The sequence below is a fragment of the Zeugodacus cucurbitae genome, chromosome 5 (genome assembly GCF_028554725.1).
Source record: "Zeugodacus cucurbitae isolate PBARC_wt_2022May chromosome 5, idZeuCucr1.2, whole genome shotgun sequence".
Lineage (NCBI taxonomy): Eukaryota > Metazoa > Arthropoda > Insecta > Diptera > Tephritidae > Zeugodacus > Zeugodacus cucurbitae.
Window position 1 is genome coordinate 34,250,189 of NC_071670.1, and position 24,604 is coordinate 34,274,792.

General features: G+C 37.0%; 1 protein-coding gene across 3 annotated transcripts in view; it reads left to right on the forward strand.

Moving 5' to 3' along the window:
- Window positions 1-24,604, forward strand: part of LOC105218091 (uncharacterized) — a 263,373-nt gene that overhangs the window by 187,660 nt on the left and 51,109 nt on the right. For 2 of the 3 annotated variants that reach the window (XM_054230734.1, XM_011193446.3), the window contains one exon: window positions 8,677-8,724. The exons of the other annotated variant lie outside the window; for it this stretch is intronic. The gene's annotated coding sequence lies outside the window, so the exon portion shown is untranslated. The remainder of the gene's footprint in view (window positions 1-8,676; window positions 8,725-24,604) is intronic. 3 annotated transcript variants of the gene reach the window in all.

Below are 24,604 nucleotides of genomic sequence, written 5' to 3' on the forward strand. Positions count from 1 at the left end.
GCGCAAACTTAAAAGGACACAGTAGAAGAGATTCCCTATCATATAAACATTCAAATAAGCCTTATTATTCATGAATTGAGACATTTTACATATTCTCTATGGTATTCTCCACAAATTAGGCATCTGCTTTCGGACTGTTTGTCAAGGACATTTAATAGTGTAGGCTTGCGACTTAGTGGCATCGAATTCGCGCGCTTCCTATTATCTTTTCAAGAGTTTTCATATTCACCATCTGTATAGAATTCTTCCGATTTCCGATGAAATTATGCGAATGAATATATTTTAAAGGGGGTTGGGTGGGCTTCAGAGACTGAAAACAAGGATATCTTTAAATTTCTTACAATCACATATTTCATTTAAACAATTCCAAAAAAATGCTGTTGCCGTGGACATCTTAACTCATTATTACTTGCTTCATAACATTTCGAGAAATCGTGTCCACCGACTTGAGAAATTGAGTTTTGAGAGAAATGCGTTTAATGTTTTACAGTCATACTCTCGTGGCCTGAAGGGCGGTACTTCCAAAAGGTATATTTCTTATTATTATTATTTTTGGATAATACAGTGGCACTTCCATAACTCGAACTTCTATAACTCGAAGTTCTCCATAACTCGAACTCTTGAAGTGGCAATTAAAGTCAACTTTCATACAAATTTCCTTCCAGAAAATCGAACTTTTCGACAAGAGCGTAATATTTGATTAACTCGAAGTTTTTTGTGGATTATGGTGATTCGAGTTAGAGAAGTTCCACTGCATTTGAAACATATTGCACTAGTTAATAAGACAAAAAAAGCTCAACTTTTTTAAACTTACTTTAATTCAAATCATCATTCAATAAGAAAACTATGATAGCCTTATTAGTTATTCATTTATTTATTAGTGTTCAAATTTTTTTTTTTTTTTTTTTTGTTTTTAATTTTCTCACCACCATTGCCTCCAGCAATGCTACCAATATTACCAGTTCTTTTTTAAGAAAGTGAAACCAAATTAGAAAAACTGCTGACCTGCAAATTATTGCTACGAGCACTCGCTCCGGCTCCGCCCCGCCCCCACTCAACATAATTTCAATTACAGCACAAAAAGCAGCGCTGCAAAATTGTTTTACTTCTTCTTCGTACTCCCACACAATTAGAGCAAATTAAACTTTTTTGTCTTCGCACAATGAGAATCACTTGATATCCACTACTTGTCCACTTCTAAACACACCCCCAGCTACGGCAATATGAATTAAAAACTCTCAAATGAAGCCAACGAAGAGACGAAAAGCGAAATCCCACGCCTGCGTCTGACCCACATCCATGCCAAATCGCTCTTAGCACGTACGTTGGCGCCCGTTGGGGCCACAATTTTTTTTGGGGGATTTTTGGTTTTTGTTGCTGCAAATTAAGAGTGAAATTTCATTACTAGTCGCCGTAGACAGGCGGACAGTTAGCCGGGCATTCAGGCATGCAGCCAGCAAGCCAACGAACAGTTCAGCCTCATTAATGGGCAGAGTCAGCGAGCCAGCTTGCGAGAGGAAACAAAACTAATCGAAATGCATGAACGAATCGAAAGCAGCAATCGAAATAATTGCAATGTGATACAATAACAACAGTCGCTAGCAAAATTACAACATGCCACTGCTGCTGCCTGCGCCTGCTGCCTGCCGCTACGGCTCGCATGGACGACTGCTGTGCGGTGGTGTCAACTCTGCCAAATGACAAAGTCGGAGGCACTTTTGCTGCGCTGACACCGACCACACACACACTTACTTAGAGCAAACCATTTTAATATGAATGTTGCACACTCACTGGAACTCTGGAACTTGCCACAACCACAGGCATACCTCTTAGCTGTGTAGTTGTTGCATTTTTGGCAGTCAAGTTGCAGCGACGCAGTCAATTTTGTCTGCCATTTTTGGCAAATGGCTTCCAGCTTCCGAAAATGCCACGAGAAGTGCTAGTATGCCGGGAGGGAGGAGGAGAGGGAAGTGTGAGTGTGTGTGTGCTGTACAAGGCTGGCATACTGGTAAGTAAGTAGTTGGTTGTTGGCTGCAGTGGCATGGAAATTTGCACAAATTATAGCCGAGCAAACGAAAGGGCAAACAATGTTAACGCCAAAAGCGGACCAAAGCCAGGCAAAGCCTAGCGATTGCATTAGCAGACAAAACAAGAACAATGGTGTGACGGCGGCGCAAGTGGCGCAAACGTACAACATACAAACAAACAATAAATGCCAGTTAGTTGTTGCTGTTTGCTGGCACTGCCATTGTTATGCGCAACAGCTGTTTTGTTGTTGGTGTTGCTTGTGTTGTTTGTTTTCAACATTTGCACTTGCTTGTTGGTGCATTGCCAAAAAGCCAAAAGCGCAGCCAATAGAGCAACATTTTGTTGTTGTTGTTGGTGTGGTGCTTGTATTCAGTGGGTGCACATTCCACTCCATTGAAGTACATTCCGGCGCGACAAAGTTTAACCGAACAAAAAATTAAAATAATCTTTTGGTAAACTTGTTGATTTTATCGCGCGCGCTCACACACTAATACACACAGCACACACATACAAAGTCACTCAAACAAACAGACATTTACTTTTATATACTAAAAGCCGAAAAGGTCGTTTTTAAGACGCAATTTGTAGTGCTTTTGTTGGTGGCACATAGAGCGGAATGACTAGGCATCGGAAATGGCGAATTAGCAAAGATATTCATAACTTTTAGAACCCGTCTTTTAAACTAAAGTTTAGGCACTTTTTATACTCTCGAAACATGTTGCACAGGGAATCGGATTATAACCAAGCCTACCTCCCGTACAAATATTATGTAGAGAACCACTAAAAGTGCTTTAATTCATTAAGGTAAAACACCAGAAATCTCAAATTTCATGGTGAACATGCCATAGAATTTAAATGATTTTTAAATGATCATGACTCCACTCACTTGTGAGACAAAAACCATACCTCAGGAACTGCTCCACCAATTTCTAAGATTTTTGGTTTATAACATTAATATGGCTTTCCAATGATATAGTTTGAAAATTGGCGAAACCGATTCACAACCACGCCTACTTCTCATGTACCACGAGTCAATGCTTTCTTCAGTCCTCTATATATAATTGATACGGATTATCTAACTTCCAGTGGACATTATATATCGTATAAATTAAGTGAGTGTATAATATTGAATATGGCGTAGCTTGGTGGCAAAAATAGTTGAAATCAGTCCAGGAACTATCCCAGCTTCCATATACACGTTATTCTAGTGGACTTAATCCTAATATACGGGACGAGTAGTGTGTTATCTTAATAAAATAAAATTAAAATTAATTTCTAGAGTACCGAACATTTTGGTTACAACTAAGTTAGCCCTTCCTTACAATATCGATGGAATTCCGAAACAAGGTCTATGTTTTCTGATAGGAAACATCACTTTCTGGCCATGTATGAAAAATGATGTCTTTTCATTTTATTTTATTTTTGACAATATATACTAAAAATAGTATAGTCAAATACATAAGATAATACGAAAGCTACAGAATTAAGCTTTCGGTTCGCCTCTAAAATAATTTAACTTTGACTAGTAAAACAATTTTAGCTATTTCTTTCTGGAGGTATAACCCAGACCATAGTTTTATAATAAAATTCCATCAAAGACTATTTGTAGTCGTAGACATTTTTGTGATTTCCTACCTTATTGTAAAGATGCTTCAGGGAGAATGATGAATCGAATAAGCAACTGCCATAACTAGATAGTAATTGCATATAAAAAGGTTTAACATTTCAATTGTTTTTATTTTAACATGTAAATTTTTTGACAAACGTTGCGAGGAGAGAAGTCGTGAATTGAACATGAGAAAACTTCTGAAGTTGAGCCTCATTTATTTACAAATCGTATTGCACTCTTCACAAATCTGCTTAAACGTTCATTTCACCTGGATGGCAGAACGTGTAAATTCTGAGGGGTTGCAGGGTTAACCTTACAGAAGCAAGGTTAAGTGTTAAGATAATTCTTCCTCGACATTTCCCATAAAGCTGTGAGAAATAGTATCCGATATAATTTTTTGGAATAGTTAAAATCCCTACTAGTATTTACCAAAAGAGTACCTTGGTGAGGAGCTCCCTAGACCACTAATTAGTTTTCGTGTCCGTTTGTTTCGCCACAGCGGAAGTGTTAATGTAGTAATGAATATATCTCTTATTGGAATTTACAATAACGTTAAATTCTCTCTAAGTCACCGAACTTAATTTTCTTATAACTCTTCAAACTAAGTCAGCAATTTATATTTATTTCAACAAGTGCCCCATTAAAGTACCACCAGCTACTCACTCTCGGGATGATTGCTGATCGGATTCATTACGCGAATTTCACTAAGTTGCAAAATACGAGTATTTCTCATTCTACTTTTGTTGAACGAAAGTGTAAGCAGTGATTTTCTGTTTGATTTTAAGCTGCTTTTCCACGAAACGCACCGAAATGTGATCCAACGCACACACACACACACATGGCAACAAATGCGAATTTTGTATATGGGTATGGTTATATATGGCAACACACGGCGGCGAAATGAAAGAGAAAAAGCCAGAATTACAATATTTCAACTAAATTTGTGCAGCAAAATAACAAACCAGTCAAGTGCCAGCAAGTGGCTGTTGAAGTGCAAACCGCCAAGCAGGCAGCGCAGCTGACAAAAATGTTGCCATTTGGGGCGCGTTGTTGGTGAGGCGAGGTGCATGTATGTGTTGCTTAACATGTTGCATGATAGTCTTATGCACCAGTTGCTAACACCGCTGTTGTTGTTGTTGCCACCAACAACTGATTGTGTTGTTTTTGTTTTTTGGAATCGCTGCTGTCACTGGTGTTGCGCTCTTGCTTATTGCCGAAATGCAATTTGCACTTGGTGTCGTTTTAAGTGCGCCACAGCAACACTGGCAGCAGCAACAGATTCGCCAACACATTGCACATGCGACACTTAACGCTGCCACACGCGCTCGTATGCATGTATGTGTGGCGGTGTGACATGCACACTACATGCAACTTGGCTCTCCATACATTTACATAAATATATTCATACACAGAGGTGTGTGTGGCAAGTGCGCTTGCGAAGGCAATTGCGCTGCCATTATATATGCTTGCGCGCGCGTGTGTGTGTGTGCGCCAGCTATCTTGCCACAGCGTGGCACTGATGCGGATTTTATAGCGTAAAAGGTGTTCATGAATGTTTTATTGGGCGCCAAATTGAAATTGGCGCATGTGGCATATTACAGTTGAGCGCGGAGGTGGTGTTACTACATGCAACAACAACAACAACACACAGCCACCGCACAGGGGACAGCAGCAACGCGCGCTGGTCATTTAAATTGCCTTAACGTAGCATATGCGGCAGTCGTGCAACAAAAGCAACAACAACTACACCCGCAATGCGTGCGACAATTGCTGCAGCACAGTGTTTTTGCTGTTATTGTGTTGTTAAAATCTATGGTGACACAAAAGCAATTTATTAAATAATGCAACGTAAACGATTTGTTGCCACGCTCCACCAAGCAGTCGAGCGCCAGCAATGTTGCAACACACCGTAATGCCACTGTGGACCCTGTGCTGCCATACTCACATGTTGTGTGTGTGTGTGTGTTGTGCTCACATGGCATGGTGGTATGGGTAAGCTAGACAAATTTTCGTGCTAATTAAAAATTACGCTCACATTAGCGTTAAAATAAATTATATAAGCCCAAATTGGGGCTAATGGAAATTGAGCCAGTGTTGCCACTCTCATGCCACATGCCACATGCGGCTGTGTATGCTTTTTACATTATGCTGATTAGGTTGCGAAGCTTGTCATTTACAACAGTGTGGTTGAGTGTGTTTATTATGTAATGTTTGTATGTATGTATATGTTTATATTTTTCACAGCTCATTTGTCGCCAGCCTTAAACTGGATTAAAAGTTGCTTTTAATTTATTTGAAAATGTATATAGAACACTTGCTGTGTGGAAAAGAATTATCGGTTTGGTTTTAGATTAAATTTGAACAAGAGCAACATTTACATACTCGTACATATACATATATGAACAAGCTATGTTTTTAAAGGGTAAACTATTTTATATATCTATTAAATTAAAAAAAAAAAAAACATTTTAAATGGCAAAACATAATATTCGCTCGAGCATTTCGCCGGGTAACTGTTTGTCGGCATAGACTTTAGACCTTACATATCCCCACAGGAAAAAGTCTAACAATATGATATCACACCATCTTGGTGGCCATTCGACCGGCCCAAAACGTGAAATTATCTGCTCACCGCAGTGTTCTCTCAATAAATTCATTGATTGATGCGATGTCTGGGAAGTGGCACCGTCTTGTTGGACCAAATGTAACCGAGTTCACAAACTTCAATTTCAGCTATCACATAGTCGGTTATCAGCGCGCGATCACGGACGTCATTGACTGTTACGTTCAAAACAGCTCCTGAATCTCTTCAGGTTGCTCTTCATCCCAAATGCGGCAATTTCGCTTGTATACATACCCATTGAGTCAGAAATGGTTCTTATCGCTAAACAGAAATTGGCTCGAAAACGTCGGATCTTGGAACTTTTCAAGAACCCATAGAATGCAGCGAAGTCGCTTGGGAAGTTCGTGCGGCTTCAGTTCTTGCACAAGCTCTATTTTGTTCGCTTTCAATTTACAATCTCGACGTAACATGCGCGAAGTCGTTCCTTTCGTCAGTCCGAGTTGCTGCGAACGGCGCCGAATCGACTCTCCACGACCTTCGTGTACGCTCTCAGCTACGACTTCTATATTTTCTTCACTGCACTGCGTTCTGAGCATGGACTATTAGATCGAATCACATAATGAATACTGGGTCTCAAGATGTGTGATGGTGTTGGGAATAGTACGCTCAGTAGGCCTATAATGTTGACCATAAGTTAAGTTTAGGTCGTCGAAACAACAGCCATTGCCCGGATAAAAGCCAGGTCACAACAACCAGTGGTCTTTTGCGCCTTTCTTCTGATATCATTCCTTCAGCTAACCCATTCGCACTAAGGAGGCTTAATAGCCCACATAGGCTGGTAGAAGTGACATGCTTTCAGTGGATACATCGCTCCGTTTGCTTGACCTCTTCTTTTTGCGACTGAAGGTAAATTATGGAGACGATGATCTGGTGTCTCCGCTGCCAAGTCGCCGAATTCTCAGTATTCTGTCGAGCAGATCCTCATTTTGTACATATGACACTTTAACAGTGATTAGTATACGCTGTAATAAGTTATCTTAGTTCATTTCTGGGAAAATGATATCTATATATACCATTTCAGGCTTTAGTCTTGCAGAAACAACCTTGATTAATGAAGCCATTTAAATCCATTTTTTCCGGATATCTTCTTTAATGATATGTGGATCCACTGTAAGAAAAGCACCGGTCCTGTCAGTTCGATTGCCACCGCTAATTGTTCAGCCATTTTATTACCCTTGAAACGATGTGGCCATGGATACATACTGGTAATCTATGATTGCTCCTAGCTATCCTGTTAAGTATTTTCTTATTTACAATGACTTCTGTCTCTATTTGATACCCGCTTAAATTCCCTGCTTCATCGTTCGTTATAAAGTATCTTTTCGAATTTCAACAAATCCAAAAGGTCAGCAGCCTTCGAAATCATACCGCTTTGACCTTAATGTTTGTCGCAGTCGGAAGTGCCACTTCACTTTTTTCTAACAAATAGCACAGCTTTTCATTTTCGTTTGCTTTTGGATAACTTTGCTGCTCCACATTTTGCTATGAGTTAATAGAATATGCCACACGCTGACGCATGCCCACCGAATGCCACAGTGGCAAGTATGAATCCGTTAGTGGTGCGACGTCAGTCAGTGCAAACGCTCAAAGTATGCGCTAATAATTTGAGGAACTTTCATTGAGTTTTGCTGCACTTACGCCACAAGCTTCCGAGCGCGCTGCCGACTGCGACTGCCGACTGCGTTTGCTACAAAGTGTAATTTTTGTTTTGCATAAGCAATTAAAATGTCAAAACCAGAGAGCAGAGAGCAATTAATAATTTTTGGTTGAAATGTAATTAGAGCTATGCAATTTTCATGGAAATTAATTTAATTCATTTGCATGCTGCCAACAACAAAAACAACAACGCACACTAATAAATTTCGAATTGCCAAACTTGCGAAGAACAAACAAAGCTAAACGAAAAATAACGCCTTGCTACTTAACTCTCAACTTGCCACAAAGTTGCATGCCGCTGCTGGTGGAGCGCATAGAACATAAAAGCAACTGAATAAAGGAGCGAAGAGTGTGCGGTGGTGTAAGTGTGTTTTATTGCACGATAATTACATGCAATTTCTAATAATAACACAAAAGCATGCCCAAACTATTATATAAGCACACTAATATGAGTGTCGGTGTGTGTGTGTTGATGTGTGGCACATATGAAATGCCGAAAGGTGAATTAAAATACTTCAACTGTACTTCATGTTGCACACTTGAACTTCTTGACACACGACGACCCTGTGCAGCAACGCGACGGGGGTGGGGGCACAAGGCAGTGTGCCGTCATTTTCGACACTATCAAAGCCTTTGCCGACAAATGCAAATTCATGGCAGCAACATTATGCCATGCCACACATTTCGCAACATAAGCAAAGAAACAGAAAATTATATTTTCACTGACTTTTTTGTTTTCTTCTTTTTTCTTCCTTTTCAGATATTTCATTCCGTTTGCGCTTTGCTCCTTTGTTTGGACGAAATTTCGGTGAGTTAAACAACTTATTTGTGTATGTACGTGCATATAATGTGTCAAATAAAATAAAATAAGTGCGATATCAAAGCAGTGTAGTTGCAACCAACGCTAGCTTGGCTGGCGCCTTGTAGTGTTGCAATATGCCGCTACTCAGCTTTTATTGCGCACAAAAACTATACCACTAAAATGTATATATATATCTATACGTATATAAGTAGTAGCACTGGAAGCAGCTGCAAACTGTTGCACCAAAAACCAGCAAGAAATAATAATAACATTACATTGTTGCAAACTTGTAAGCAGCGTGTTGAAAGGCATTCAAGGCAGCTATAAGGGCCCGTAGGCCATTCCTGCTGTTTATTTATGTGCTTAATAGTGACTACGCAGCGTAATTGTAGCCTGCTGTGCTTTGCTGAGTGCTCGCTAGGACATAGTTTCGAAAATATTCTTTTGTTGCAAGAAGTTGGAGAACACTATCCATTGAAACATGTAATAGTTTATAAACCAGCCTCATAATAGTTTTATTTTTTTTGCTACCAATCCTCGAAGCCGAGCTTTCTAACTCCACGCAGTAACAGTGAATTACAACTATTCCACAATTTGTTCTAAAAGTAACTCTTCCAGTCAGCTTTTCATATCTTAGGATACCACCATACATTATAAAGTAATACATTTGTTTTCGCTCGATATTATAACATCCTGAGCTTTGTCATTATGCTTTCCTTAGAAAAACGTAGACGTTTATGTTCATATCCTTCAATAATTTAGAAACTGTTCGCTGATATTTCTTGCTTTATTTGCCATTCATCCAATGAATATAAAAATCAAAGTTAATTAAGTTGGATCAATATTCTAGGTAACTGAGAAAGTAGTAGTAATTTCCTATAACACTAGATTGATAATTGATTGTATTTGTCTTTCCGAGATAGAGATTGTAAGTATTACAGAAACGGTTCTCTTTAATTGGCCTTTCAGCTGGTCCCCACCGACTAGCCCTTATAAAGTGTGATCAATTTTGAGATTTCCTACTTTTTTAAAGAAAAAACAAAGAAAATCTAAATTTAATGAGGAATGTTTATTATCATTCGAAAAAACATTCTTTGACATTTATTTTTTTAAAGATTATGTGTTTCAAATGTTGTCCACGGCAACGTCTCAGATGGTACATTCGTTGTGTCCAATTTTCGATGACTTGTTCGAGCATTTCGTCTGGAAACTGGCGAATGACACGCGTGATGTTTTGCTCTGAATCGAGGCCAGATTGTCCGCATAGAAGTTAGACTTTACAGATCACCACAGAAAAATGTCTGACGGTATGATATCACACGATCTTGGTGGACAATCGACCGGCCCAAAATTTGAAATTATCTGCTCACCGAAGTGTTCTCGCAATAAATTCAATGATTAATGCGAAGTGTGGGAAGTGTCGCTGAGATCACAAACATCAATTTCAGCCGTCAAATATTCGGTTATTAATTTGGACCGAAGGTTCCACCGTGGTCGAATAATATCCAGTAATAGATGATGGATCTTAAGACGGGTGTTGGTGCTGCGAATAGAACGCCCAGTAGTCCGATTATGTTGACCATGATCTTTACAGAACGTGAATTTTCGAAACAAAGTTGAACAATTTGTATACGTTGTTCAGGCGTAAGTCTTTCCATGATGAAATGTCAAAAAATACTGAACAACGATAGCATGACATATTGACACGACTCACGCGTGATCTGTTCGAAAATGCTATTCAAAAAAGAAAGAAATCATGCTATTTCAGAGTTTGCAATATACAATGTCGACGAAGGCATTACAACTGCTTGGAACGTCTTTAAGAGAAATCTTTTTTTATTTTCAATATTGGGATGGTATTAGAACCCGGTGAAAAATAAACACTTGCAGATCTATTAGTACTGTCGCATAATAGTTACTACAATGTAACCAGTGGCGGATCCACGGGGGGTTTTGTGTTAAAACGCCCCCTACACTCATAGAAAAATATATGTTTGTTTATATGGGTTTGGTTTTATTGATCAAAAAAATCACATCAAATTACAAGATTTTTGTTGTTATTCATATAATTCGAACTTGCTCTACATTTGTACAAGCAGTATCGCTGAACCTCTGTGATTAATTGAGGATTACACGGGATCTCACATTCCATGTTATATTTTCCTTGGTTTTTGAAAGAATTCTTCTAGTATTTCATCAACTGACAGATCAATAACCCTATGAATATTCATTAATGCTAGACCATTAAGCCTATCTTGACCTGTCGTATTTCGTAAATAGGTTTTAATTCTCTTTAAACTTGAAAAACTTCTTTCCGGTGATGCTATTGAAACAGGCAATAACGCCATATGCGTAAAATCTTGAAAACATTCCCAAAAGACGTTTTGTTCACTGCTTCTAAAGCTTCGAGATCATTCCGAAAATGCTTGCTTGAAGTTCGCTGTTTCCACATTTTCACCTCCGTAAGAAAGTTTTGTTCTGAACAGTTGATCACCCTTTCATAAAAAGAAAATATTTCTCGAGCTTTTTTAGCGTAAAATTCGAACTTTGGGAAAAATACACACAAAAAAAACGTGTCCTATAATAACTGAATTTTCGCGAGGAAACTGCTATAATAAAAATACGTTGAGTAATAAAACTTTTCGTAAAACCCCCCCAAAATTTTTTTCTTGATCCGCCACTGAATGTAACCCCTCTTGGACGGATAACCACAGTTTTTATTCGCCCAAGAGAGGTGTTTGCCTAAGAGTATGTCATTCATTATAAAAACTTAACTTGGTACATGAAGAAATAATCGCTCAAAGGAGGTGTTCGTCTAATAGAGGTGTCCATTAGTAGAAGATTCTCTAGATTTCGTAGTGAAAATGGTTGTGCACTCATCGTTTTAATTCCGGAAACGAATACTATTTCTATATGAGTCCATAGCTAGAATAGAAGAATATTATTATTATATTTATCTCGCCATTAACGATTTATCTTAGAGATCAAAGGAAATCACGATGTCAAACCGACTTGACATCACATGCACGATTATCATAAAAAGCATTTATAAAAAGCTTTAATACTTTAAGTACTGATTTTATATTAAGATGATGTTGAGGAACGTTTCAAAACCGTGGTTATTTTCTTCATCTAGCGCTGATTTCTTCTTATGTGTTCCTACCTTCCAAATAGCAGTTATAAGAATTTGTTTGGAATCCGGCAATGAAGTTTTATATAGATAAGTCATAAGCTGTTTTGAAACTTCAAAGATATTTTAACTTTCAATTATTTGTATGTCAAAAATACACATAAAATATAGATGTTATCTGCTTGGCATTGCTTATTTCCTTTTTCTTTAATTCCTTCATGGGATTAGAACACTCGACTTCCCGTGCAGTAGTCACGCACGTACAGCACACAAGTCGAGTAAAAGTATGCAATTCAACATTTATTTGCGACGAGTATAATCCATCATGACAAAACTTCACTATTTATCAATGACAGTCAAAAGATAAAAAGACCCTAAGTGGCCTACATAACGCGCCACAACGCCTGCGTGGCAAGACAGTCTTAGTGGGACAGCTGCCGCTGCTGTTAATATATTTATAATATTTTTTTGCGCTTTCGAAAGTGGGGTATGAAAATATTTTCACTACTTGAGCTTACATAATTTACTTGCATATTTATGCACACCTCTCTCACTGTCTCCCTCTCTCTTTCTTCCTTTCACTCTATCACTCTCTGCGTGTGTGTGTGTTTAGTGCAGGCGCTCGTGCGATGCCTTGCTGGGTTATTTAATTTTCAAGTGGTGCGTGCAATAGTTGATGGCACTTTCTTGCACTAACCTGAAATAGTTTGCGAATTTGTGGCTGCAGCAAAAACGTAAGAAGGGCACTTATTGCATTTTATTCTAGACGAGCATACACAGGCATACACTCAGGCGGGCGGGCAATCTGGCATTGCCGTCTGGCAGGCAAATAGGCAAATGTGCTAACTATGCGAACATGCCGAATATGGCGTTGGCTGGCTCGCTGGCTGGTTGCAGGAAGTGGTGGCATAGGCATGCCAGGCCGGCAGTAAAAGTCAGGCCAAGGAGCAATAAGCGAAAGCACTTTCCTTTTGCCACAAGCAAAGGCAATGCGGCTTATGTGCTCGCTATGCGTGTGCCATTATAACGTTTTTTTCATTCGATTCATGGTGTTGTTGTTGTTGCAGCTGATGTCGGGCATCTTGAAAATTTTCCATTGGCACCTCGAATATCTGTTGAACTGTTGCGCCATGCGGCTGGCTGCACGTCTGCCATTGCGAATATACACACAGACACAGACACATTTGTGTGATTGTATGTATGAGTGTGTGTTGGTGTGCGCTTCCTGTTGCATTTGTGTGCTAATGCTCGAAATTGTACGAGTTGTGTGTTTGGCTGTATAAAAGTGAAAAAGCAATTTATGCATAGCCACAATGCTGTTATCGTTGCATCCGGTTCCGGTTAGACAAACACACGCGCACACACGCTCAAACATACAATTTCCTTCGAACTACGTCTGTATGTACATATGTATGTCCGTGTGGCAGCTTGATATGCAAATACAATAAATTTTTGCACAAAGTTCAATTGAGCGTAAACGAATTATCCCAACCCGAATTTGTTTAAGTTCACAAACTTGCCTAGCCAATGTGGCCACTTGGCTATGCCGGTTTTTTTCTCGCACACCACTCCTACTCTCTTTCCTCCCCTCTCCCCCTTCTCTCTTTCTTGCTCGCCGTCGCCTTACAACTTGCCAGTTCTGTGAATTTACCGAATTCGACATTTAAGGTTTTATTTGCTTTGCTGCTGGCCTTTCTTTGTTTTTGTTATTGTAGAAAGGGTGTAAAAGTGTTGAAAGTTTGCAAATTCAATTCACACTTTAAATACATTTGTATACCGCTATATGTACGTGCATATGAACACATTTACACCCGAACACCAATGAAGTTGTATGCGCATGGTTCTAAGTAATCGTAGCCCAGTACAATAGGTCCTTAAGGCTCAACAGTCAGGCTAATGGGTAATTTTCGTGTGTTTTTGTTGTTTGCTTGCGTATATTTGATATATCGCTTGGGTATTGTGTCCGAAACCCCAAGCATGTTGATGTTTAAATTGTCATTAGTGCAACATATGCTGGTACTACAGTTTTTTCTATGCTTTTTCCTCTCTCTCTTTCTTTCTCTGTCTCTTGTTTGTTTCGCTCAGGCACAGAGGTGCGTTTTGAGAAGGCGACAAGTTAAAAACTAATTAAAGGTAGTTTTTCTTCTACAAAGTATCGATGACTATAACGAATAATACTTGGGAACAGATCGTACATATCACGAATTTATGGCATTCAATAGAGGTATTTCCATCTCTCAAAATCATACTAAGAGTTGTCAACATCGGTTGTGGATAATGAGTCTTACTGCAAATATAACTAATAATTTAAGAAAATGCATGCCATAAACAGCTTCAAAAGATATCATCTTTTGATCCCAAACGCTTATTTATTTATATAAATAGATCGCCTCCTTAAAATTAGGTTTCTTTAACAATAGATATTAAATCCGACAGCTTTCTTATTTTAACTGTAAACCTCTAACAGACATGAATAGCTTTGATTGTCGATCATAATATTTGTATTTTCATAATAGTCTTATGTTCTCACAACTATCAGCTCTACATAATCGAAACGGGACCAGATTTTAATCTGGCTGTCAACTTTACAGAATTCTACAAAAAAATTAAAATTACTCAAATTTAGGGTGAGGTTAGGTTAGGTTATCTTAAGAGGAAGATCTCTGGGTATACAAAAGATCTCACTTGATAAATTGTGAGTGCCGTACTTTTTGTTACCAAAAAACTCAGAGAGTTCCTCATTCGGCAAAGAGTTTGGAATGCGTACCGAGATTTTTATCGTCAGTCGGGCGAATGCTGAAGATTGGAGAAGATTGGAGATGATTCTACGTTACCTTCTTCTTAACAGCTTTGGCTTGGTTGGGTCTGGCAATATTCTTAGTCTCACGAAGAGTGCCCAGTAAGCACATTTAAGGTATTGTTGAGATGAACCTAGCCAAGAAACTAAGAGAAATTAATATGTACTTTGATATCGTAAGAGAAAGCAGTTCGAAAGATATTTTACGCTCCCCCGCTTGCCAAAAGGACCTCTCAATCGCACAATTGCTGAATGTTATTGACTGATATCTGTAAGTTCAGCGCAATGTGTCATAGGCTGCCAAATCGCTCCCATTTCGAAATATAGGGTTTCTTAGTGTTCCTTCAACTTAATTTGGTCTCACGGAACACATATTCACTTAAGTAGCATCCACTGACTCGCAGCAACTGTTTGTTCTATAATATTCTGTCTTTCGTTGTACGCGGAAATTTTCCCTCAAATTTTTGAGAGTATATTTAAAGAGAAATACGCATTCAATGAAACAATTTTATCTTGAACAATGATTAGTCAGGACAAATCAGTATTAACGAATTGAGAGTTATTTTTTGAAGACCTGATATTGGAGCCATTAGCTGTACAATTGTATCATTATTTTCGTTATTTCTTTTCATCGTTCCAACCAGGGATTTATCTGCTTAAGCATTTTGGAAGAATTTCTCTTATAACTAAGTTTAGCATATGTTATAGAGATTTGACTCTAAAGAGCTCTAAAAATAATTTGGTCCATTTGATCTTCGATGCGAACTTAACAAGATTTAAATCATACCTGCTATAAACCGTAAAATATATGATTTTAGAGTTTAATTTATACATAAGGCTGTAGAAGAAGAGAGTATTGGGCTCAATGAAGTTGGAAGATGACATTTTGTAGCTTCAAAAATACTTGTTTTAACATTCATTAAGCATCTGAGAACTATAGTTAAATATGTTACTGAGTGAATGAAATATTGTAGTAAGTTTACGCCTGTAAATATCCAAACATTGGCTGGAATTCTTATTTCAAGCGCATTTTTTGCTTAAACTTCAAAGTAATTAGAAATGCCTTGATTAGGAAGTAGCGCTGCATTGGGTGCCTCGAAGTTTTTTTTATGATTTTATAACCAGCACGATATCTAGCTGTTGACATTCGTTCACACTAGAGCCATAAACATGCTCAAGTCATAAAATTTAATATCTTAACGATTTATTTATAGTTTTATGACTTCCTTAAACACTTGAAATTTGACAAAATGTCGTAAAATTAAAAAGCGTTTAAAATGCACAAAATTTGTAAAACTATTAAAATAAATATTTGTTTATTAATTTTTAATGCCGCTCGCTTGCCTTTAAACACACTGTTGCATGTATACAAGTGTGAGTACAAATCCAGAGTCAGTCTATATTTCACTGATAGTGGCAACGCTTGTTGCATGCACATTTAAATATTTTATGTGTCTGCCTGTCCGGTCAAACTGCCTTAGTACACAATACAAGCGCATATGTGGGTGTGTGTTCATGACAATTAATAGCCTGCGTCTAACCATTGATTATGCATGTAAGTCACGCATTGCCAGACGCCCATTTGTAGCAACACCTGCGCACGCTGCGGTTTTCCTGCCACAAGTTCAGTACTCGTACTTTCACCACACACTTTACAATTGCGCTGTGCTCTTTGCGCCTTATGCTTTGTGCTCGCTTCCTTTGTTGGTTTAAAGTGTATATACACTCATACATAAATTTCATATATGTAAGAATGGGTGTATGTGTGTGCGTGTTGCGTATAAGCAAATATAAACACGTAAATATTTATTACGATATCAAAGTACATATTAATTTATATAGTGGTCATATAAATTTATTAGACTTTAGAAATGAATGAGTTGGCCTTAATTGGCTAGGCGTTGCAACGCAAGGCAAGCAACAGCAACTTGCATATGCCGGCAATATGCAGCGCATTTAATGTATTAAAAATTGAGTCGTTATAAAGTGTATGCCATTTGAGCCGTAAAAATGGCACTTCATGATTTATGTGCGAATTGTAAAATATGAAAAATATTTATTATTTATATATTTATATTTACTTAAAAGGTGTTAGTTGCCAGCTTGTTTGTTTTGGCAATTTTTCGGCACTAATAAACTTATTTATGCTTCACATATTACGCATTTCTACTTTCCACTTGAGTAATTTCTTTTGCAAATTTACTGGCTTCATACAATATTTACTTATCACTTGATAAGTTTTTGCTCTGCCACACAGCAAGTATTTAAACATTTTCAATTCACTGCGCTCATATTGCTGTTATAGTTGCAGTCGCACTTAAAATAATAGCACTATGATGGGCTAAAGGATATTTTATGGGGAAAAATTGCTAATATTGTACTAATAGTTGTTTGCATTAGCAAAATACATTAAAAACTTTTGAGTGGCAGTTAAAAGTGAAAAAATCAACTTTATTTAACGATAGATGATGGAATATTTCAAAATGTGTGTTATTATAAGAAACAATAAATAAAAACTATTAAATATTATATTCCTATTCATTCTCATATGTTTTAGAGGCATATGTGTTTTTGCCTAAAATAAAGATCGCAAGACATCTTGCTTGACTTTGAATCAACAAAATCATGGCTCTTGTGTTCTGTAATTCTCCATAACCATTAATTACGGCGAAAATTTAGCAAAATAAATGCGTTTTTTGGTATGATCCCATCAGAGAGCTTGATCGAGATCTCGGAACCGTACAGGAAACTCCTGTGTTGATCGACCCTAAATGTTTTACTTTTCTTTTTGTTAGTATGTTTCTGGACACTCTCGTGTTGGAATACCTACTACATTTATACATTTAATTCTTCCTTTCCTTGAGTATGTAGAAGTCTTCGAATGTAGTTTCTACTGATTTCACTGCTTACAACACTGTCTTGGTTTCAAACACTCTCGGGATATTCCACAAATTTTTTATTGGTCAATACTAAAATATTGGAAAGAAACCATAGCTTCGGTAAGAAAATCTGGTTCCAAAAAGGGAATCTTATTTCATTATTTATCAATTTTGTTGTTGGAAGAAAAATAAAGAGAACCTTCCATCGGAAAGGAAAACTTCAACTTCGAAAAATATATATATTCGCTCGTAGAAACGAACTTTGAGTGGATCTCTGTCGGCAAAGATGATTTTAATGAAAAGGAAACTTTGTTTCAAAAAGATATAATTGTTTCAGAAATATAATCATGGCTCAGAAAGGAAACCTTGCTTCACAATTAGAATCTTCCTTCAGAAAGGAAAGCTTCTATCTGATGTTTGGGATTAGTCTCAATACAAATAATGACCATTGTAATCGTAATCGGATAGTTCACTAAATCTTCATCGGTCAATAATTAACATCTTGCTTCAGTACCGGAAAGAAGGAATAGCTTCAGAAATAAAACTTTGTTTCAAAACGAGTACCTTGTCACAGAAAGGAAACCTTGCTGCTATGTTCAGCTTTTTTCCTGAAGTTAAATCTTTTTTTGAAAGATATATTCTCACTTAGAAAGCACCCTAGTTTCAGAAAGTGGATCTTTCTCGTGAAGCTTGACTTTAGAGCAGTTTGCGAATAATCTGAATCGAAAAAGAGAACCGCTCTTTACAAAGGAAGTTCTTCATGTAGAGAGCCTGCCTTCAGTAAGGAAACCTTCTATCTGAAGTGCTATTAGTCCTGTTCTTACGAGGGGCGCGTCTACTTAATTAGTACGGACATGGCTTTTTATTTGTTCAATGACTGACAACCCCACAGTATGCCTTAAAATTATTTGGGAAATGTTATCTAGAAGGTGCCGGTTCACAAATAGTGGGAGTCATTACAAGCTCAGGAATTTGTTGCTAACAGAAGCATAGAAAGGGAAATCCTTCAATACATATATCAAGTAACAATACTCACACTGGTCTCAAAACTCAAACCATTACTCACCGCACTGCTATTTTTCTTACCCTCACTGTATATTGTAAATGCACTCGTGTTTTATGTTACAAAATTTTGTGCATTTTCTAAAAGTATTCATTTATTTATTTATATAACTGCATGTACAGTTGCATATGCAGTTGTCGTTGCATATGTGCAAGCTGTGTAATGTGATGAGTGTAAAGCTTTTTTTATGTTCACGTGTCTGACTGAGTGTGTGTGTATGTGTGGGAATACGCCCTTGCCCCGGTTGTGAACGGTCGACACCTAAAAATGAACTCGTCATCCGTCTGCAACTATACATTTAAATCCGCATACAAAAACGAAAAACTTGTTGACAGTGTTGACATTCATTAATTGCAAATAAATTTGTGTGCAAATGTATGCATAACACTGCACGCATAAACACACACACATATACAGAGAAAGAGAAAAACATTCTGGAGTTTACAACAGCAGCAGCAGCCCAACGGGGGTGATGGACCATAAATTATACAACGCTGACAGCAACAGAAACACAACACAACAAATAGACGCTCGTGCTGCATATTGCAACAACAAAAACAACAACTTGCATGTGAAAAGTGCAGCAACTAGAAGTTGAGTGTGTGTGTGTGTTTGAAACTTTTTTTAAGTTTTGACATGCACAAAAGTAAATGTTGTGACACTGCAACATGCACTGCGCTGCAACGAACACACGCACACACACACACACAACACAACTTGCAACATGCAACTCATATTTGCATGCACTCGCTCTTACTTCGCTCCATACATACATACTCTGGGCAATACAGCTCACGTTGGCTGTCTTCGGGGGTCGTCCGCGTAGAAAAAAATTTTATGAAATTTATGTTTGAAATTATTTATGAAAGGGTAACACAGTATCACATTTATTTCACCGCCCTTTCTTCTTTCCGCGCCTAGACATACTTGCCACGCGCTGGCATTATTTTTTATTAATTCTCGCTGGAAAGAAAGAAAGTGCAAATGCAAATATGATGAGAGTTAGTTGCAGCGTATATAATAAACAAATACTGTTAACCGTGTAACCTGCTTTCGAAGTGGATAAGGATTATGAGCATAAACTTGCATTTTCCCTTGCAAATGAATTTATTTATTGCATTCGTTTTCTACAATTTTTAGAAAAGACACAAGTCGATATTAAAAATTCGTTGCATGCAACATAATGTGGCAATAATATGATATGGTGTCATAAAAATTTAATGAAAAGAAAATAAGCAAGTAAAGACACAATTGCTGAATTTTTCTCAAGCTTTAAATAATATTTTCTTAGCTTGTATTTTCACTTTTCAGCGCTAAAATGAATTTGGTTAGTAGACAAAATATTATTAGTACACTGAAGTAGAATTGATTAACGAATATCTTCAAATGAGCTTTCAAGCTTTCACTAAACTCAGTTAATGTATTTGCAAAAGTAATCAAGCTTTCACTAAAAAGCTCAATTAGTGTGACTGAAATCGATATTTTTAAGCTTTCACTAAACTCAGTTAATCTATTTGCAAAAGAAATGAAGGTTAAAGAAAATTTTGTAATGTGCTTTTAAGCTCTCATACAAATGTGATCAAGGAATGTGTTTGAAGCATACCAAAGCAATGAAATAAATACATTTCATAAGCTCTGCTTACATCACCAGCTACAACAAATCTATGTTACTACTAGACCCAATCTCCGCGCCTTCGACATCGCATGGACTAAATTTTTCATCAGCTAAGTTTCTATTCAAGCTTTCTAGTTGGATTTCATTACTATATTTATCATATATCATATCTAAATAAATGTATGGCTAAATGTATGGCTTCTGAAAAATATTCAGAAAATACGTGTAAGGGGTTAGGGGTAGTCAGAGACACGAAAAAATGAGAATTTTCAGTAATTTTTTTTGCTATTAAATCATGTTATTTTACAAAAGTAATAATATGGCATTATTATACAATGTTTTGACTTAAAGTCACGAAAATGTGAAAAAAAAATTATAATTTCCAAAGTTATAGCTGTCTGTGTTGACCCAGTTTCAAAAAAGGTCCTTGCGGTGACAATCATAAGTCCTTGGAGATTCATCTAAAATCAATCGGATAAAAAAAAATAATAAAATAAAAAATAAAAAAATAATAGATAATCCTGGGCCTGATCCGAAGCTTTGTCTGAGTTTATTATGTATTCTAAAAGCTGTATGAATTTCATTAAATCTACTGAGCGGTTATTGAGTTACAGTTGTCACCAGTTCAAAAAACATAGTTTTGAGATAAACGCATTTAAAGTTGAACACTAGTGTGTTGGAGTGCATGAGCGCTCTTTGATATTTGTCGAATAACTCGAAAAGTAATTATCGGATCAACTTCAAATTTTCAGATAAAAAATTGATGTTTTGAAAATCCTGACTACCCCTAACACCATAAGTCCTCTTATGACCCTTAATCAAATATGAGGAATTTTAGTGAAACCTATGATGTCTGGGAAAGCTTTAATAAAAATGTGAGTAGCTATAGTGAAATGGACGGCGAACATTCCAATAGCTTTATTTTCTATTTTTAATGCAGTGGCTTGAAATACGAACACCCTCCTTGATTTAATCTCTATGCCATTTTATCTTTCTATCAAATAAAAGCCGATTGCATTTGTAAAAATTCTAACATTAGATTAGATTAGGTTATGAAGATATATCACAAAGTATTTCAAGACACTACCTAAATAGTTCTCAAATGAAATGGACGTCATCACATATGTATGAGTATTGGGACTTCATTGAATTTCGATCAAATTTTTGGTTTGTTCGATTCGCCACTCTCTAAAGTTTATTCATCGAGTAGTGCAGTTATGTTCCATTTAGATATTAATATAAATTATAAGAGAATTTTTTCTCAGTATAACAAACTTAACCTTTTGGTAATTTCTGTCAATAATCGTTTTTCCTTTGAAAATAAAGATATCTGTCCTGGAAATCACTCCCAGTTTTATGAAGATGGCAGTAATAAAATCAGTCACAGTATCCTCGAAATAGTAACAATATTATCAAAATTGAATTCGATTTCTTATGTCATGCTTAAATTATATAAACCAAATATTTCCCTCTTATTATAATATAGTACTAAGTAACTATATTAAGTACTCTACAAACTCAAATGCTGATAAAAACAGCGACTGAGCAAACTCCAGCTGACAGTAACTTTCTTTGTACTCATTATATAAGCTGGTTTCATATGAAATCTATTGATCGTAAGCAAGTTGACAAGCTGTAAACAGCACACATACTGTAGACACCACATATATTTACTATGTCTGCATAAGGATAACCATCCAGACATTCGAATATTTGTATCTAATTGCGTCCCTTTCGTTATGGCTTTCATAAAAATCAATTTATCACTACCAATAGCTGAAACGTTATGTCAAAGCTTCATTAATCCATAGGCTAATGTCACAATCAGCGGATATGTGCTTTGTTACGACACAGTACGACAGACAATCTCACCAACACATATTCTACTGTAAGGGTGCTGGCTTACGTGTCATCTTAAGAACCCGACCATGTTGTTTGCTTTTAAATGTATTCAAAGCTTTTCTATCGTCGTCGATATTTGTATACTAAGTAAGCATGGTGTTTTCATAATATATAATATATACGAGTATTCTCATTAGGATGGCTCGGTTTTGGTAGAGAGAAGTAACTTTTTAAGAAGTACGAGTTTTTTACTCCAATTACGGACTCCATTTTATTCATGTGGAAAATACCCATTTCCTTTATTTCGTTTTTTTTATTTGTGGTGTGGTCTATGGTTCACAGGATTTATTATGATGTCAAATTTCTCACGATAGAGGTCTCCTACAGTTAGCGAAAATCAAGAGTATCGTTAAATAATTTCCGAGCTTATAACTGTTTTTTGGGTAACAAATACCATTTTCAGAACAGAACTCCCCGTGCACTTTCTTACGATGATAAAAATTGGTAGCTGGAGTAGTTGTATTTGAGAACTATTTTATACTGAAAACTACCGCAGCGATCTCTCATTGGATGAAAATAGTCTGAATGCTTCAAGATTAGAAAAAAATTAGCAGAGTATAGAACCTGTAAAGAATTTTCAAATATCTTTTTAAGTTAATCATTAAGCACCAGCACTTCTAGATTCTAATACTCTACTTTTAGAACCGAATTCTCCAGTTATATTTTTCGTTATAGTCTCTAAATAACACTTCAAAGCCGAGTTAATCTTAAATGAAGTAACAGTGGTTTTGCCATAAATATAATACAAATTTGACAGGCTTTTATAAAAGAGTGTTGTAAAATATTTAAATATGTTTTTAGATTTTTTTCAGTCGGATTAAACTATCTATTTAGTCGTTTTAAGAGTTTTTAGAAATTTTGTTAGCACTTTCTAATTTTTTACATAAAAGTGATGACCCAATGAAAGCGCTCTTTGCTGGCTTCGAAAGCTTCTAAGGCGGAATATAAATTTCAAAACAACTAAATATAAGACTTCGTGAAGAAGGATATTCCCAAGTAAGCAGCGCTTTAAGAAAGTAAGGTTAAATTAGTTTTCGCTCAAAGTTGAGCTTGTGACTTACTGTTATGAAGATTGTGTGCGATATGTAATTTAACATTTTAAAGGCACTGGAACCGGAATAGAGACATATAGCACTCAGTCAGTTTTGCATTTGAGTAAGGAGATGGCGATGTCCGTATCAATGGATTTCTCCAGTTCTTGGTGTAATAAAAAGGTGACGTGTGCCTAATTCACAATTTCCTTAGTATTTTTGACAATTCTATTTGGCATTAAAGCAACATTTTCCATATCTAATTTAATAACAGTAAATATTTTTTTCCGAAACCAACTGTTGGTGTAAATTTGCAAAGTTTCCTTTTCGTTTCTGTGTGCGACCCACGCTAATTCGCCCATTTCAGATAGATATACATTGTTAGACGGCTAAAAATGCAATTGCAGGAAAATGTTTTATTCATTTGTCATTCGTTCGTAAAAGTTGTCATTCAATAGCATTACAGAATTGACAAACACCCACACTTTCGCCCAAACAGAGACGTGCAAATACAAAAAAAAAAACAGAAAAAAAAAAATACAAAAATCATGCAAGCAAAGAAGGCGTGGCTCTTACCGAGTTTTTCACGCTGTTTCTGGACACTAAGCCCCCACACACATACATGTGGATCTGTGGGTGTCTGCGTTTATTATGGCCCGCCGGATCAAGCGGATGTGGACATACACACACATGCATGCCAGCTCACATGCTTAAAAGCAGCATGATCTGTTGACGTTTGCAGCGCCTGGTGTGTGGTCCTGCAATGTTCATCCGTCATGGCAGCACAACTTTGTGACAAATTCTCGTTAATTTCAGAATTTAATGAAACGCAGAAACACATTTGGCAGCCGTGACGACAACACAAACGCAGCAGCACATCATCAGCAATGCCAGAGCAGCAACAACAACAAAAGCGACAGAAATGACAACATGACATATGCCAACGGCAGACAGACAACCAGCTAGATATTCGTATTCGCAGCGAACGCATTGACATTTCTAAATATACTATAATATAATATAATACATTTGTTTATTTCTTTCTATGTATGTATGTATGTATGGCTGTGTGTGATTGTGTTGACGCGCTCTCATATGCATTGATATTATTATAAAAATTTTTGCGGAGAAACTAGCGTTCGAAATAAAAGGAAACTTCATATTGCTTTTCCCATATGCAACACACAACACATACTCAAATTCACGCATACATATATAGACATATGTACTTATGTACAAGGTATTTATAGCCGTAGTTGAGATTACAGAAATCGCTGCAAAAATATGCAAAGCAATTCAACGAAAATTTGTTCAGCTGAATTTTTACATGCCGAAATTTGCATACACAGTATGAGTATGGTCGCCGGCGCACAAACCCCAGCAGTGCAACAGCCATAACCGGCGCATTAAAGGACTAGTTCGGTACTGGACGGTAGTACGGGGTGTGTGTTCGTAACGTAGCATAAGGG